Below are 17,773 nucleotides of genomic sequence, written 5' to 3'. Positions count from 1 at the left end.
CGGTCGGTTTAGCCCGGCATCCTCCGAGCACCTCGGCGGGCGGGGGCACGCGCGCATCCCGGCGGCGGCGGCTGCTGCGCCAGGGTGTGAGCCGCAGTGTCCGCTGCGCTCCGGCCCGAAAGGGAGGCTGCGGGGGGACGCGCGCCCCCTGCGCCGGCGAGGACCGCGGCTCCCAGGGACCGGGGGCGGGGGCGGGGGCGGGGGGCGGGGGGATGCGCCGGCGCCGCGGCCCGGGGCGCCCCCGCAGCCTCCTCTTCCTGCGAAAGGCTCGCGGCGCCCGCGGCGGGGCTGGAGGGAGGCGCGGCCGCGGCCGGAGGCTCCTGCGAGCACGCGCGGGGGCTCGGCGGCCGTGCGCTCCCCGCCCCGCGCCCCTCTCTCCCCGTAAAACTCGCCCTTTTGTAAATTGCGTTTTCTCGGCCCCGATTTCTTAGCAAATCGTTAGGTTTTACAATCCTCCTGCAACCCTCGGGCCGCTCAACGCGCCCCGCCCCGACTTCGGAAGCGCGCAGGAGGGAAGGTGCGGGGGGCGGGGGGCGGGGGGGCCCTTAGTGACGATGATAATGATGCTCCGTGGTCGGCCCTGGGGCCCCGAGGCCCTCGCGCAGCTCGGGGCTGGAATCGGCGGTTGTTTCGGGGAAGGCCGGCCCCGGGGCTGGGGGCTGGGGGCTGGGGGCTGTTCCCCGACGGGGCTCCCCGGGGAGCCGCGGTCCGGGAGCCGCGCGCCGCCCCCAGGCAGCGAGCCGCCGCTCCCGCCGCTCCCGCCGCTCCCGCCGCTCCCGCCGCTCCCGCCGTGTGGGAACGTGGGCCCCGCCGCTCCCGCCGCTCCCCCGCCCTCGGAGCCGCCCTCGGAGCCGCCCCGGGCCGCACAGCCTGGTCTGCGGCGCCCCCGCCTGGCCGCCCCGCGCCGCCGCAGCTCCGGGGGCGCCCGCTGTGCGCGGTAGCGGCCCGGGCGCGGGGCTGCGGCGCAGCTGGGGCGCCCCGGGGAAGCGCCGGTCGCGGCGGAACGGAACCAGCGACGAGGATTACGAGGCGAGCACCTCCGCGGTTGCTACTGGTGCGGGCTCCGGGGGAGCAGCTCCCCGGGGCCCTGCGGAGAGAAGCGGCCTGCGGCGGGACGGCCCTGCCGGAGACGTCCGGACCTCCTCGGGCCCCTCCTGCGCTTCAAACAGCAGCTCTCCGAGTTTAATGCACCTATGAGCCCCTTGGGGATCTCGTCGAAATGCGAATTCTGATCCAGTTAAGTCTGGCGTGAGACCCGAGCAGTCTGCTCTTCTCAGGCTGCTCGGTGAAGTGGATGCTCCTCCCCCACCCCCAGCCCCCCACCTCCCAGGGTGGCCCGTGGATCAGCAGCATCAAGCATTGCCTGGAGGAGTTTATTAGAAACACTGAGTCTCAGGTCCCCAACCCAGACCTACTGGATCAAAAATGGCATTTTAGCAAGACATTCGCTTGAACACCGAGGTTTGGGAAGCGGTGCTCTGGAATGTGCCTTCCTTCTGCTTTAGATGAGGACACCTCCCTGGCTGAGCCCATTCCCCAATCCTGCTGGCTGTCTGCCTTGGCCCTGGGAGAGGATGGAGACAAGGAACCTAGGCCTTCAAAAGCTACCTTCATGGGTTGACTGCTGGCCTCAAGACTAATGCCACCGGTGAGGCTTTCCCAAGATTCTGGTCGTCCCCCAGAATGGCACTCCCCCCACTTCCTCCTCACCCCCACCTCAGTATTCTGTTGTCAAGTCCCTGACACTTCTCTCTCCCTCCTGACATTAGAGTCCTTGGTTTCCACCTCGTCCTCCCCCTCTTAGCTAGAGGCTTCTTGAAGGAGTCCATGCCTTATATTCTCTAAGCTTCGTTTTCTCCATGCAGCAGGAAAATGGTCATTCCTTCCCCCATGGGATTAATGTCTAAAAATGCTTTGAAAACTATAAAACTAATGTAACTGTCACCTCTTTTTCCTTTTTTTTTTTGTTAAGATTTTATTTATTTATTTATTTATGAGAGACCCAGAGAGAGAGAGAGGCAGAGACACAGGCTCCATGCAGGGAGCCTGATGTGGGACACGTGTGGGATCACGCCCTGGACCAAAGGCAGGTGCTCAACCGCTGAGCCACCCAGGCATCCCTGTCACCTCTTTTTCTTATCCCTAGCCCCCCTTCCCGTGGGCCAACACAATGGTTTACTTCACCAAGTACTTAGTTTGGTGTTGTCTCTTTCTGGAAGGTCCTTGAACTCAATCACACACCTGATAAACTGAACCTAGAACACAGTCAAATTTAAAGCTTTTTGTAAGAATAATTAAGTTCTACTTGTCTCCCCCATAAAATTCTCTATAGAAGAGATTCTTCATCTGGGATAGAATGAATTCAGGGCTCTGTGTGACATCTGCATATTCTAGTTTCATTACTCAGATAGTTGGTTCTGGAGCCTGGAAGCTGTCCACATTCTAAATGGTCAGTAGCTAAAAGTTGGGATCTTCAAGAATTGAAAGCTAGCTTTTGTGTGTACTATTAAGTGAGCCATTTGGGGGCACTGTTTAAAAAAAAAGGGAAATTTTATCAAAGATTCTGGAATTCTTTGGAAGCCACCAGCTGTGTAACCTTAGACAAGTTGCTGAATGTCTCTGAGTCCCCATTTTCTCCTCTGTGTGATGGGAATAATTACGCATATTTTGCAGGGTTATTGTGAGGAATAAGACAATGTATACCAAGTGCCTACAATGCAGTGTGTGCTGCGTAGCAGAAATTTGACAAATGGAGCTATTTAGACCCCTAGTTCTGACATTCTCTGGTTGGCATAATGATAAGGCGTAGTGTGTGTGTGTGTGTGTGTGTGTGTGTGTGTGTGTGCTAGTCAGGGGTCTTGGACACTGCCCTTTCCATCCCCATCTAGAATAAGATATTTTTTCTTTGCTCAGCACATTGTCCCCTCAAATAGCTGAAGTCTGAGGCATCTGTTGTACGTAAAACTGGCTGGGGCAACTAGATCTTAACATTGCAGTTCGAACAGGCACCAACGTGTGTGTAAGTGATTGGATTTTAGCTAAATATTTTCAAGGGATTCTTGTGCACTTGTTCCTACTGTCCATATGAATCAGGGTTGTACTCAGCTCATCCCATACAAGCAGCATCCTGACCATCTATCAGACGAACTGAAGCAACAGGATCTGCGCACCGTGTGATGAGGGTCACTGAGACCCCACTGACAGACACTGCTCTGCCCCGGCCACCGTATTGCAAGTCTTCCCCGACAATACAAAGTCATAATTCGAAGATATCTACTGTTTCTGTTTTACCATATTCTCTCCCTGTAATATGCAAGCCGCACTGACAATTCAAAGAGAAAGTGGGTTTTCATGGGATTAGTAAGTGCTCTTTGGTTTTTAAAAAGATTTTGTTTGCACAATTTTTTGTTGGTTTAGTGTTTTTACGTTTTTATCCTCATGATTCTAGCTGTTATCTTTACTCTCAATACGTGAACCTATTGATTGAGTCTAGATCCCTACCAGGAAATAAAGGATTTGCGAAATTTACATACACACTCCTTTAAAATCCTTCAGTCAAACAAATAATTATGGCTGACATGACAAAATAGAGACATCATCAAAGCGAGTTAATTTGCTTAATGTACTTTTAAACTTATAGATATAGCAGATTTTCCACATCTTTATAAAGCACTAACTATAGGACCCGTGCTGACACAGCTTATAAAGGAGACTGCCTTGTAACAAGATCCTCAGTACTCAGTAACTTAATTCCCTTGACTTGAGTCCAAGGCAGACCTGGCTACGCTCAAACTCAGCTCTAGATTGAAGCCCATAGCCATGACAGAGTGTGATACAGGTGTGCCCTGCTTTATGAAAAGCCACATCACAATGTGATTATTCTCTCCATGCTATTTTATTAAATAATGAGTTCCCCCGAGACATTTAAAATATGATTTGACTTACAAAAATTTGATTTATACTCACTTTTCCCAGAAACATACCTATGGAGGTAAAGCTTTATTTTTTTTAATGATGATGCATGTCCCTTAGCAAATGTATTATAAGCAGTCCATTTTCAGAGGTTAAGGTAAGGAAGCATTCCACAATTCTGAGACTGGGAAAGAAACAATTTTGGTACGGGGAATCAACTGTACCCAGAAGAGACTGTAGGAACCGATCTGTTGAATTATCTACCTTGAATGCTCATATAAGATATACTAGTAGTCTGACATATGGTGAGATTTGGGCTTCAGATGTTTTTAAAAACATGCTATGATGCTGGGTTTTAATAGAAAAAAATTTCCAAATCAATTCTATAAACATTCTTGAAAAATACTTTTCAAAACTGAGGAAGAATTTTCCATTGCGTAGAGAAACAATAATACCTTTCGAATTGGTCTGGGCTTCAACCCGTCTAGAAGTAATAGTCCGTAGACAAAAATATTACCATCCAACTCATATGGAGGTTTTCACTTAGCTAGTTGACATTGAAGTGAAACTCTGAAATTGTATTTGTTGTACTCATCAGGACGTTTGTCGTTCTGAAGGGCTCTAGGAGACACTTTCACTTCTGGATGCAGTAAAAGCATCAATGCAGAGAAGCCAAGATAGTGAATACTATTTTAATACATCTATTTCTGTTGTGTTAATGTTAGTTAGACTGAGCTTTTCATGGCATTTGTGTTTAAAATCTCTACGGAATCAACCCCATTCAGGTTTCTTCATCCCACTAAATGAGCAATCTGTGCACCTGTGTCTCCCAGATGAGCACAACATAATAGTCATGGAGCATGGGTGCCTTAGTGTCAGAAACCTTCTTTCCCTCTTTGCTTTTTCCTTTTTTTTCTTTTTGTAAAGATTTTATTTATTTATTCATGAAGCACACAGAGAGAGGCAGAGACATAGGCAGAGGGAGAAGCAGGCTTCCTGCAGAAAGCCTGATGCAGGACTTGATCCCAGGACCCCGGGATCATGATCTGAGCCAAAGGCAGACGCTCAACCACTGAGCCACCCAGACGCCCCCAGAAACCTCCTTTTCTAATCCACTCTTCATGCCACTGCTGCACAAATCCTCCTAACGCACAGTTCTGATAATATTTCTCCTACTTGGAATCTTCAAGATCCTTTAGCTATTTTCAGGATAAGGCCCTAATCTATTACCTTTAATTCAAGGTTATTATTCTAGATAGGGGAAATAGCAAGAGAGGTGGGAAAGCATGAGGTATGCACCAGAAGTGTTAAGAATCTCAGTCTGCCTGAGTTATGAGATTCAAGGAGACACTTTATGGGAAATAGGTTTGTAAAGATAGGTTCGGCACATGCCATGAAGGGCTTTGAATGAAAGACAAAAATTTGAGGCTTTGTCTTGAAAATAAGAGACCTTGAAAACTCTGAATAAAGGTACGATATTATCAGAACTGTGCCTTAGAGAAATTGGGCAGGCAGTGGTTTGTGGGATGGATTATACTTCTTCACATGTTCAGTCTACCATCTTTTGAGATCCAAGGCAAACATCAATTCCTCCAGTAAACTTTAGATATGGTCCTCCCAACTGAAGAAATCTCTCCTCATCACCAAAGTCCTGCCCCTCTCTTGCATGTTGTTTTTGTGTGTAGCTCTAGGGTGTCTCCTAATAGTCCCCTGAGGGGTATTTATATCCAACTCATCTTGTTCTCCAGTGCTAAAACACATCCTGCTAACAACCTGTGGCCCTTTCTGAATGTGAGGATTTGGGTTTGCAACACTTTTAGAAAATGCTCCACAATTACCTTTTTTATTTTATTTTTTTTTAATTTTTATTTATTTATGATAGTCAGAGAGAGAGAGAGAGAGAGAGGCAGAGACATAGGCAGAGGGAGAAGCAGGCTCCATGCACCGGGAGCCCGATGTGGGATTCGATCCCGGGTCTTCAGGATCGCGCCCTGGGCCAAAGGCAGGCGCCAAACCGCTGCGCCACCCAGGGATCCCCAATTACCTTTTTTAAAACTGCCTCTCCCTCAGCCTCTCAGTTTGCTTTTTCTTGCTTTCTTTGTAGATATGTGTTGGATCTCTTTGTGCTACCTTCCATATTTGCTTGCCTTTCTTTCATAAATTCTATTTCTATCTTTCTGTGTTTCATTCTGAATAATTTCCTCAGATCTATATTCAATTTCTCTAATTCTCTCTTTGGCTATGTCTAACCAACTATTTAACCTGTTGTTTAACTTTTTCCATTTCAATCATATTTTTTCCAGTTTTATAATTTTATTGGTTTTTTAAAGATGTTCTTGTTATCTTTTCACACTGCCTGTTGTCCTCTTATTTCCAGTTTCAAGGTTAAGCTTTTAAACATTTTAAGCATATGTCTTTTATCTGACAGTTCTATTGTTTGAAGTTGGTAGAAGTCTAATCTTGCTGTTTGTTGTATCTCCTGGACATTGTTCAGATAAATTGTTTTCCCATATTTTAGAATTTTGAATTGTTAGTTCACCTTCAGCAAGACTTTGTCTGTGGGAATCACATTTAATATTTCTTGAAGACTTACCTTCCAAAGTGGTTTTATATTTGGGTTTTTTTTCCTTGTAAAGAAAGACAGGGAGACACATGCAGCACTTCATTTGGATTCGCCTGGAGTCTTGGAGGCTTGGCTACTCTATGTTCTCTTTGAGAGCTTGTTTGGAGGTTCTAGCAGGGGAGTGCAATTATACCCTTGACTGAACAGCAGTCCTCCATCCTCTTTGAGGGAGCATGTAGCTTCAGGAGTCATGTCCATGGAGTGATAAGGGAGGAAGGGTACACCTGCCTAGCCAGCCAGATCAGCTGAATCAACCATAGCAATCAATGGGGTGACAGATGTCACAGCCAGATCTTCCTCGAACCCTACATTTGCTTTTATCAAATATCAGATATAAGGAATATCATCAACTTCATTTTTTAAAATTTTTTATTTATCTATTTTATTTATTTTTATTTTTTTTAATTTTTATTTATTTATGATAGTCACAGAGAGAGAGAGAGGCAGAGACACAGGCGGAGGGAGAAGCAGGCTCCATAGACCGGGAGCCTGATATGGGATTCGATCCCGGGTCTCCAGGATCGCGCCCTGGGCCAAAGGCAGGCGTCAAACCGCTGCGCCACCCAGGGATCCCTATTTATCTATTTTAAAGACAGAGACGGAGTGAGAGAGAGAGCACAAGTGGAGGGAGGGGCAGAAAGAGAGGGAATAGCAGATTCCCTGCTGAGCAGGGATCCCAATGTGTGCTCATTCCTGGGACCCCTGGGTCCTTAGCTGAAGGCAGATACTTACCTGACTGAGCCACCAAGGCATCCCAAATATCATTGACTAAAGTCCATTTATTATCCTGGGGTTTTCCAAAAGATGGAGGAAGTGTAATTAGAACCACAGAAATGAGTGATAGTAGGTCTATTGGAAAAAATTGTCAGGGAAGACTTTTTTCTTTGTAACCTAGAAACCAGATGAAATAGAAGCTTTCTTGTTATGTCTTTTCTGGTGAGCTGATGATTTTCTAGATCAGCCTTTCACTGATGGCGTAACTCTTTGAAACAAAACTTCATGCAAAAGTATCATTTCTAACTTCCCAACTAGTGTTGGACCAGAACTCTATGTCTTGATTCCATGAAGGTTTTGAAACGTAAGCTCTGAGTTCTCAAAGCTATTTAGCTTCCCGTTCCCCAACTATAGGCTGCCAGGATTTTCATTCCCTTTTGTATTCAGTACAATGACTTCCTTTTCTTTATTTCAGCAACATTTTCAGTTATTAAGAAGAATGCTTCAGTGATTTCAGAAGGGACGTATTGCAGATTATTCAATCCATAAAAACACCAAGATATCTAGACTTGAAAATACCTATAGTGGTTTGCTGTTAGTGAATTCCAGTTTCAATATTTTTTTCTTGGATATTTTATTCAAAATAAATGTCTAGGTCCCAAAACAAATGCAGAACCAAATATCACTTATAAGCAGAATCACAAAAAATAGCCTTTTCACATGTTTCTGGTCAGCCTGAAATCACTCATCCCACCCCCCTCATCTGGCCATCAAGAGCATTTTCAGGGTCACTTGGGTGGCTCAGTCGATTGAATGTCTGACTTGTGATGTTGGCTTAGGTCTTGATCTCAGGGTCATGAATTCAGGCTCCACATTGAGCTCCATGCTAGGTGTGGAGCCTACTTAAAATAAATAAGTAAATTGATACTCAATTATTTCTTACAAAAAAGTACTTTTACATAGCTCAGTCTAGGAAATAGTGACAATCGGATTCAGAGTCAGGCCCGACTAATTTCTAATTTTGTGTGCTTCCCCATGGACAGCGCAGACTCTTTACTATATTAATTATGCCTTACTCTAGGCTATTGCAGCACTTGTATACTATTTATCTTGCTTCACTTTCTTCACTTGACCTTTACTTACAAAAATGTATGTTCATTTGTCTTCTCCAGTGGATTGTAAATTCCTTGAGGGCTGTGCCTTAGTTCCGTATCCCTAGCACATAACACACTACTTAGTACATGACAAGTCCTCAATTATTTTATTGTTTAAATAAACTAAACTAAGTTTGTTTATTAGCAAGCATCGGTCAGTATTTATATGTAGTTGATGTGCTTTTGAGCTTTTCTCTTTTTCTTATTTCCTCTTAGTGGAATTTTAAAATATGGTCCCAATATTTTGTGACACTCTTCCAATCAAGAGGTGGTGTCTATGTCTCCTCTCCATAAATCTACACAGGTTTGCAACTGTTTGAATCAATAGAGAAGAGCAGAAGTGATGTTTTGTGCCTTCCAAGCCTGGGCCATAAAAGTCCATGTACCTTCTACGTATGTGCCTTGGTGCCTTGGAACATTTGCTCTCTGAATGCTTCCTTTTCCGTGCTCCATCTCAGAACTCCATGGCCACACTGTGAGAAGCCCAATCCACATGGAAAGACCTCACAGGGGTTCTCTGGACAAGAGTTCCAGCTGTGTCCAGCCTTTGAGTTATCCCAGCCCAGATGCCAGGCAAGTGAATGAAAAAGTCCCCAGAGGATTCCAGCCCCTGAATTCCAGCTGATTGAGTCACCTTCAGGCATTTGAATCTTACCAGGTAAAGTTCCAGATATTGTGGAGCAGAGATAAGCCATCCTTCTCTGTTCTATCTGAATTTCTGATCCACATACTCTGTGAACATAATAAAATGATTATTGCTTTACACCATTATATTTAATGCGGTTTGTTGTGCAGCAGTAGACAAGTAGAGCATTGCCTTAATGTGGCTCGTCAGTTAGGAATCCCGATGGCCTGGTCAGTTTGGAGGCTGCACTGGTAGTATAAAGAAGCTCCTTTACCCCAGTGATTAGGGTCTGGTGGTGGTTGGCTGCTCCCATGTCCTGAATCAAAAGTTTGCTTCGAGTGGGTGTTGGTTTCTGGACAGATTTTGAGCATTTGGCTCTCATCTTGTGTGTTGAATCTGTCTTACTTAGCATCTGTCTTGACCCTGGCCTGAGCCCAGCCTGGCTTCCTGAGAGCAGTGACCTCCCAACTCATGGGGGCTGCCCTCCTCTTCCTTAGGTCTGGATCTAGCCTCTGCCCACCCTCATATTAACTCAGACAAGCTGACCTAACCTAGAGCAACCAAACCACTCATCAGAAGCTGAGCCTGGCTATTCCCAGGAAGCCCTGGTGCTCACTCTACTCTTACTCAGGACCGCTCAAAGATCAATTCCAGTCAAGCTGCCAGCCAAGCTTTGCCTTCACGGACTTGGTAATTTGGACTCTGGCCCCTCTTGAGAAGGGATAGCTCTTTCTTCATTCTCAACCATCCTACTCAATATGCCCCTTCTCCTTACGAGGACTCCTTAGGGGACAGCATGACTACACCCACCCTGTTAATTACAATTAGTCGTGCGCAGACCTTCTAACAGCAGACTCATACAGAGATATGAAGGCAGAATGAGCACATGAGGCAGGGGTCACTAGGAGGTGATTGGATTTCCAGACAAGCCCAGAGGCAGAGGCATCCAGAACTCCTGGAGCAGCTGTGCTGAAGTTTCTAGCATCCAAGCCCAAGCATCATGTTCAGAAGCAGGCAGGGATAGCCACTGTGTTTTTGCTAGATCAGTCTTGTGCTGTGGGAGGGCATTTCTTCTAGTTATGTCAAGCATCCAAGCCTGGTCCTCTGATCTTCTTAAAGATCTGTAAACTTCCTACTATCTTTTAATAAAACCTCTCTGCTTATACTAGAGTGGGATATTTTGTCTGGAATTAAGAACACTGAATTTACCGTCTTCCAATATCTTGTGATCTTTGAATGATTTGGAAAACCCCAGAGCCATAGACTGTTTATTTAATTTTTGTTTGTAGATTATGACACAAGCACTATTAATGTTGAAGATCTACTCTGAGCGCTACAGTAATAATAGAAAATTGACAGGTACTACGCAGTAATGTGAAAAACAATGAACCAACCAATCAAGATACGGTGTATTCAAATAGTATTATTTTCACTAAAAGCTTTAATATTAATGTTAAGTAATGAAAGTATCATGACTGACCATGAAGAGCTATAATGGTTAAAAAACAAATTTACGATTTACTTTATTTTTTTATGACTTACTTTAAAAGTTTCACTTTTATCTCCCCCTTGACATTTCCACTTTGGGGGAAATGTTTTATATGGAATATATTTTACAGTAATATACATATCTAATTTTTGAATATTTATTTTGGGAATACATGGCAAAAACATTTTCACTGATTAATCCACATGATCAAAAAATTTGGAAACCGCGGCTGTGAACTCAAAGTATTTATTCTTAAAAAGACCTTAAAGAACATCTAATCTACTAGTTTCGAAATTTTTTAGTAACAGAAATCTTTTTTCAAAGAAAGCCCCACTACCTAAAATAATGAATAGCTTGGTAGGGTTCCCCATCTGCTCCTTCCTGAAGGGTCCAGAGGAGCACTATTTGCAAACCATTGGTATACTAGATCCTCTCTCATTTTATGATTAGGAAACCAATGCCCAGAAAGAAAATGACTTGGCCAAGATGACTTATCTATTTGATGATTGATTGAACTGGGGGCTCAACTTATATTTCCTGATTCTCTTTTTGTCCAAAGACCTTTCCACTGTATTACATTATTTCATTGAAATGCTGGCTTTGAAGGAGTCTGGTGATGCTTTCTAATTTGTGTTCCTGTTGCAGTTCTGAGGTATTAGGAGGTATCTGCCAATCCGAGTCTAGGGTATATCTGAGAAGCTGGAAGGTAGTGTTATAGACTCCCCACCCACCACCCAACCCCTCAGCACTTCCAAGCAATGTTGATCATATTAAAAACATTTTTAATGAGTTCACTGTGCATGTTGTTTCTGCTTCCTCTTGCCTGTTGGCTTTAGTCGAAAGAATCTGGATTGGAAGCTGTGCCAAACACTGTCAACAGATCCAATCACAGTCACGCTGTCATCCGATAGAAATGTAGCTTCACCGGAACTTCTGGGCTCTTGTTCACACATGTGGATTCTAACCAGCAAAGGACTAAGCTGTAGTGACTACAAGTAAATATCTCTGAACTACACTGAGATTGATGACAATGGTAATAAAAACGGTCTTTTCCATGACGAACACTACCAGTAAGTCAACAGTTAAAAAGGGATAGTTTTAAGAGTAACCAATGCATTAACTCTTGTCAATGAGATTTCTTTTGGCAGTAATATATTCTGTGGATTAAGTTAAACCAAATGTTTGTAACAATGGAAATGTAGTCATGTTAACAGTTAGGATTATCGTCCCAGTGAATATTTACTGTAGTTACATTCAAACTTACCCTTTAATTTACCCTTTTGGACACTGTTTGATCATTTTCATCTCTTTATGATAAATTCCATTTTAGATTAAAACCAACAGAAAGCATCCTTTAACATTTTTAAAGCCATGCAGTTTATTTTCCTTTAAAAAGTTTATGCTTCCCCCACCCCCACCCCTACAGCGCAGAGCTGCTGCTCACCCTGCCTACACAGTGATGGGAATAAGCAGTGAAAGCTCTGCCTGAGAAAGTTCTGTAAGTTCTGTGGCCACATTTGACTTTACTCAGTGTTCGTAACCTCCAGACCCAGCCATGGCCAAACGCTATATGGCATTTTCTCTGATTTCTCTTTGATTTCACATCTGTCTTCTGTCATTTGGATAGTTTTGTGGCCATCCAGGTAAGAGGCCCTATGTTGACCTTATAACCTAGAAGCTTATCTCTCTGGTTCCTGTGCTTGGCTGGAGCCAGTGCAGAAAGGCCCACCCATTTGACCTCACGTGAAGCTAGCCTTCTTCTGGCTCCTGGGGTGACCCTGGCAATTCCCGGGTACATAATTCAGCAAGACTAGGAACTAGTGTTGTGTGTCACAAACATTCTTTGCTGTTTATAGGACTTCATCAGAGACTGTTCGGTCATGATATTTTTGTTGATTGGTATAAAGAAAATTCTTTTTATCTCTTTGGACCGTAAGTAACACCTTATCATGGTTTGGTTTGGTTTATATATATATATAATATATATATTATATATATATATAATGTGTATATATATAAATAAATAAATATAATATATATATAAATATATATATAAATAAATTATATATATATATAATTTATTTATTTTAGGAAGAGAGAAGGGGGTGCAGAAGGAGAGAATCTCAAGCAGAGGCTGCACTGAGCACTGACCTGGGGCTTGATCTCACGATTCTGAGATCGTAACCTGAGCCAAAACCGAGAGTTAGATGCTTAATCAACTGAGTTACCTGGGTGCCAATCTTGTCATAAAAAATGAGTGTCTATAAAATGAGTGGAAGATGGTGACAGGGAATTTGCATTTTGGGTTGCTTTTCTGTTGTTTTCTTTTATTACTTTTGACTATATACATACAAGGTAACATTTTTACACTGAGAGGGGTGAGGCCCCATGGATGACTTCAGAGCACCTATGACTCAGATGTTTTGAGAGGGCCCTCCCAGAGCCTTGCCATGCTGACGAGATCATCCTTCCTCTCCCCAGCTACCACACCACAGCAAGCTCAGAGAGCCCCCCCATAACGAAGGTTTGTAACAGTGGAAAGGTACCTCTTTTAACAGCTGGGATTATCACACCAGTTAATATTTACCGCAGTTACATTCAAATTTACCCTTTGGGACATTGTTTGATCAGGGGAAGAGAAAACTCTTATTCATTCTCAGGTTGCACTGTGGCCACCCTACAACCACCAGTTGTTCAGTGGCCGCACTCCTTCCAGCTAACCACTAGTCTTCAAGCATGAACTGACTGTCCATCTTCCTGTTACTTGGTGGTTCTTAACCAAAGTTGCATCTATAACCACTTACAAAGCTTTTTAAAAACACTGATGCTAAGGTTCCAATCCAAACTAACTAAATCAGAATCTTTGGAGGTAGGGCATGAACTATGTGTTAATAGCTCTCCAGATGATTTCCACTCACTTACTCAAGTGCTCCCTCCACAATAAGTCTTTGACCTTATAGAGATCTTTGATCCATTGGTCCAATTGCTTTTGCACCATTCATCACTTTCTCGTGTCCCGGTACCCAGATTCCCGTAGTCCATAATTATAATTATGTGCAAATGCTCACCCTCTCCTCACCCTCATCTCCCTCGTGAAGTCCCCTAATGCCATTAAACTCGCTGCCACAACTACTTCATGCCTGAGCCAAAGCTCCCTAGGGAAAAACACATAACAGACCACGTTGCTTATTTTAAATTCAAATCCACGATCACAAATCTCAGTAGGGCACACAGCACAGCTCAAAACCCTATTAAGCTTTCAGATTTTCAGTTTGCCACACTAGGTCTTCTATTCTCTACCCCAAATCTCCTAAATCCCCCTTCCCCTCCCCACCCTTTTTGGCTGATGGCGTAGCCTCAAAATTCATTAGGGAAATATAGGTATTGGAGGGAATTCCTCATCTTCTTCCCTCCAAATCTACAAAATCACATACATCTATGCTTACACTCTGCACCCCTCTACTGGCTATGGATAAAGAGTTCCTGCTCCTTTCAAGACCAACCCTCTGGTTTTGCTCCTGATCTCTTCTCTTTTTATCTCCTAAGGGACTTCATTCTTCCCTTCATAGGAATGCATTCCCAGTTTCTTTCCACGGTTTACAAATTATACGTCCTCAATCTTAAACAAAATATCCCTGATCTTAAATGAGTATCCTCGATCCTAAAACAAAACAAATCTTCCTTAACTCCGCATCCATCTGGCTATCATACCATATCTCTGTTTCTCATCATTTTAAAACTTCTTTAAAAGGGTTGTCATTAGTATCTCTCCCCCTCCCCAATACTCCAGTGAAAACACTCTTATCAAGGTCAGCCTCACATTCTAAGCAACCCTTTGGATATCTAAAAAGAACCTCAGTATGTCCACAATTTCTCTTTTCTAAAACCACAAAATAATCTGCTCGGTCTCTAGTCTTCTCATTTCACTCAGTGGCAACATCATCCACTCAGTTCAATCCTCGATTCTTCTCTTTCTCTCTTGTCCTATGTACAATTCATCAAAATATTCTGTTGGCTTTTCTCCAAAATGCCTCGTGAACCTATTTGTCTCTCCCCTTCCCACTACTCGGGTCCAGTCATCATCAGTCCTCACATGGACTCACCCAACAGCCTCCTGATATCTCCTATCCCCAGTCTCACCCCACAACATCCATTTTCTACACAGCAGCCTGTGTGTCTTTGAAAAACATAGATGAGATCAGATGAGATCAGTTCATGTCCAACAGCTTCCCATTCCACTTACACTAAATAGGAACTCTTTCCTAAGGCCCATGTGATCCAGCCCCTGCCTAGCTCCTCACACCTCATCTCAGATGGCTCTTCCCACCAACTCTCACCTTTGTTTGCCCTAGCACGGGGAGCCCCTGCACATTCCCGAACGTTCTGTATTGCAGAAAGTCTCCAAGACTCCACTTCACTGATCTGCCTAAAATGCTTGCCTCCCGGATCCCGGATCCACCTCCGTCTTACCATGGCTCAGAAGTTACCTCCTCCCCTTGACCATTCATTCTAAAACAGCCACCATCCTACCTTCACGTTATAGTGTTCCTTAGTTTGCTTTTCTTTGTGGTGCTTTTTCAACAAATGGGGTTATTTTAACTGATATCTCAAGAGTAAGTAAGTTAGTCTTAAAGACATTCTCCAGAAGTAGAATTTAATAAGGAAAAGCCTTTGGGTAATCTAAAAACAATATCTGGTCGATCTTTAAGGACAATACCTGGGTTGCACAGGTGTTATTGGCTTCCTTGAATGTTCTGTTTTCTTTTTTTAAGATTTTATTTATTTATTCTTGAAAGACACAGAGAGAAAGAGGCAGAGACACAGGCAGAGGGAAAAGCAGGCTCCATGCAGGGAACATGATGAGGAACTTGATCCCAGAACCCTGGGATCACGCCCTGAGCCAAAGGCAGACGCTCGACCGCTGAGCCATCCAGGCATCCCTTGAATGTCCTTTGAAGAGGTTTGATATTTGATGACTAAAATCACTATTTTGACTCTAGCTCTAAGATCTAGGTTCTCTACGTCCCATGGCCCGAAAATCTTGGATCGTATATTCTATGTCCCTCCGTCTCAGCAGGAAGCCACCAAACAACTTAGGGGACTTCTTTTCTCTTTTCTTGCAAATGGTTAATCTATGAGCATCTATGACTTGGAGTGACTTTAGTGATGATCTAAGGAATCTAGTCCCTGCTTCTAGTAGAGTAAAAGCCTTTGTGTGGTTAATTTAAGACGGGACTGTTTTTCCAGTAAACTTCTTTTTAATGAAAGGCCATAACTAATTTTGCCTCCTTCTGGGTGATAACACCACTTGTGCTTTCAGAAGCTAATTAGGGGATGCCCATTTTGAATTCTTTGATACCACTGATAAATGAGAAATATACATGAATAATTTTCCTTTTCTGCTAATGGAAGTTAAACAGCGCGTGTCATATGGAATAAAGTTCTCTTCCCTGCTATAATAATAGCTTGGGTTTTTTTCTTTCTTTCTTTCTTCAGAAATTCTGGAATCAGTGTTCAGCCAACAGTAATTACTGCTCATTACAATAATCATCACCATCAGCTTGATCGGTCCCCTGAGGCAAGAGTCAGGGCCTAAGGAAATGCATTTTTACCTAGGATGATGAAGAATTTTACCTGAGGCCCAAGGCAGCCTCTCAAGGAGCCAAACCTGATGACCGATACTGGCAGCTGTTAATATATTGAATTCCTAAGTCAGAATTATTGTTTTAAGTGTTTTCTGAGTGAAACCATATTCTAAGGAATCTGAAATTTCAGTCTCATGGTGAAGTTTTCACAAGTCCCATATATGAAATGGAAACAAGAACAAATGTGGATAAATGGTTAGAAGTTTATTAAGTAAAGAAGGTAACATCAACAGTAACCCATGTTACAGAGAAGTGGAGACCAACCTCTGCTTCCTGGTCTGGGGCTGCCTTTTAAAATAACAAAAAAAGGAGAAAAAAATGAGTGGGAAATATCAGAAAGGGAGACAGAACATGAGAGACTCCTAACTCTGGGAAACGAACAAGGGGTACTGGAAAGGGAGGTGGGGGGGGGTGACTGGGTGATGGGCACTGAGTGGGGCACTAGATGGGATGAGCACTGGGTGTTATATTGTTGGCAAATTGAACTCCAATTTAAAAAATATGTAATAAATAAATAAATAAATAAATAAATAAATAAATAAATAAATAAAAACATGGGGGAAAAGTAAAAATAAAACAAAATAACAAAAAAGGGGGGGGAGCTGAAGAAGGAGGTAGATGCTGGAGTGAGAGCCTGCATTGTAAGTGGTTTACAGAATAAAACCATAAGGTCTCAGGATTGAAATGGATCTGAGGCTTGAATCCCATTTTTAGCATTAGAGTGAAGCTTTACTACATACCAACAGGGTTCAGAAGTAAATGCCTACGCTCTATTTTTAAGAAGATCATAGACTTAAGCAGAATAGAATACAGAACTGTTAGGATGCAATCCAAATAAAATATCCAAATATAAAAATCCAGTTACAGTGGCTTAACTAAATAGGATATATCCTGCCCAAAGTCAGAACCAGAGATGGGCAGTTCAGAGTCATCTAGGCTGTAGCTCCAAATATCTTTCTGCTCCACTGTCACTAACATATGGCTTGTCACTCAGGCTGCCAGGTAGCCCCTCTACCTCCCATCTCCTGCCTCCTGACAGCAGAGACGGAAGGGAAAGACTAGAGGAGGAAAAGAGCACGGCCTGAATCAGGAAAATGAAATCTTTTCCAGAACTCTCCAGCAGGCATTCCTTTATGTCTCCCGGTCAAAACTGTTCAGCAAACCTACCTCTGTGGCACAGGATTCTGGGAAGACAATTACTCAAGGTAGGCATATTGCTACTCCAAACAAAATACGGAGTCTACCATAAGAAAAAGGGGGGAACGGAGATTGATTGGCAGTAAGTTGTGTCTAACAGTAGGCCAACAAGTACATAGACTAACAATCACATTGACTTTATGCCATTGGATACTTTGTACATAATACATTTTTGCAGAACACAGGACTGTCTACCCTCCTACTAGGGGGAGATATCAGAGGGCTTCAAGTGGAAGTAACTCCTGCAATGAGTTTCAAAGAAAGAATGAAATTGTTGGAGTAGACAAAAAGACTACTTGAGGAGAAGGACTAAGGGGGAGCTAAGTGGGCATGGAAAAATGATGGTCCAGCAGAAAACTTTTCAGAATCGGCAAAAATGAAATTTGAACCAAAAAGCCCTGAGGCAGGGTTCTA

General features: G+C 43.6%; 1 long non-coding RNA gene across 1 annotated transcript in view; it reads left to right on the top strand.

Moving 5' to 3' along the window:
- Window positions 1-951: 951 nt before the first annotated feature.
- LOC121477372 overlaps window positions 952-17,773 on the top strand; it is a 20,449-nt gene continuing 3,627 nt past the window's right edge. Inside the window, exons 1-2 of the long non-coding RNA XR_005984223.1 lie at window positions 952-1,648; window positions 17,157-17,367. This is a non-coding gene — a long non-coding RNA (uncharacterized LOC121477372). The remainder of the gene's footprint in view (window positions 1,649-17,156; window positions 17,368-17,773) is intronic.

The sequence above is a fragment of the Vulpes lagopus genome, chromosome 17, assembly GCF_018345385.1.
Source record: "Vulpes lagopus strain Blue_001 chromosome 17, ASM1834538v1, whole genome shotgun sequence".
Lineage (NCBI taxonomy): Eukaryota > Metazoa > Chordata > Mammalia > Carnivora > Canidae > Vulpes > Vulpes lagopus.
The sequence above is the reverse complement of the archived record's forward strand: the minus strand, read 5'-3'. Positions and strand labels throughout refer to the sequence as shown.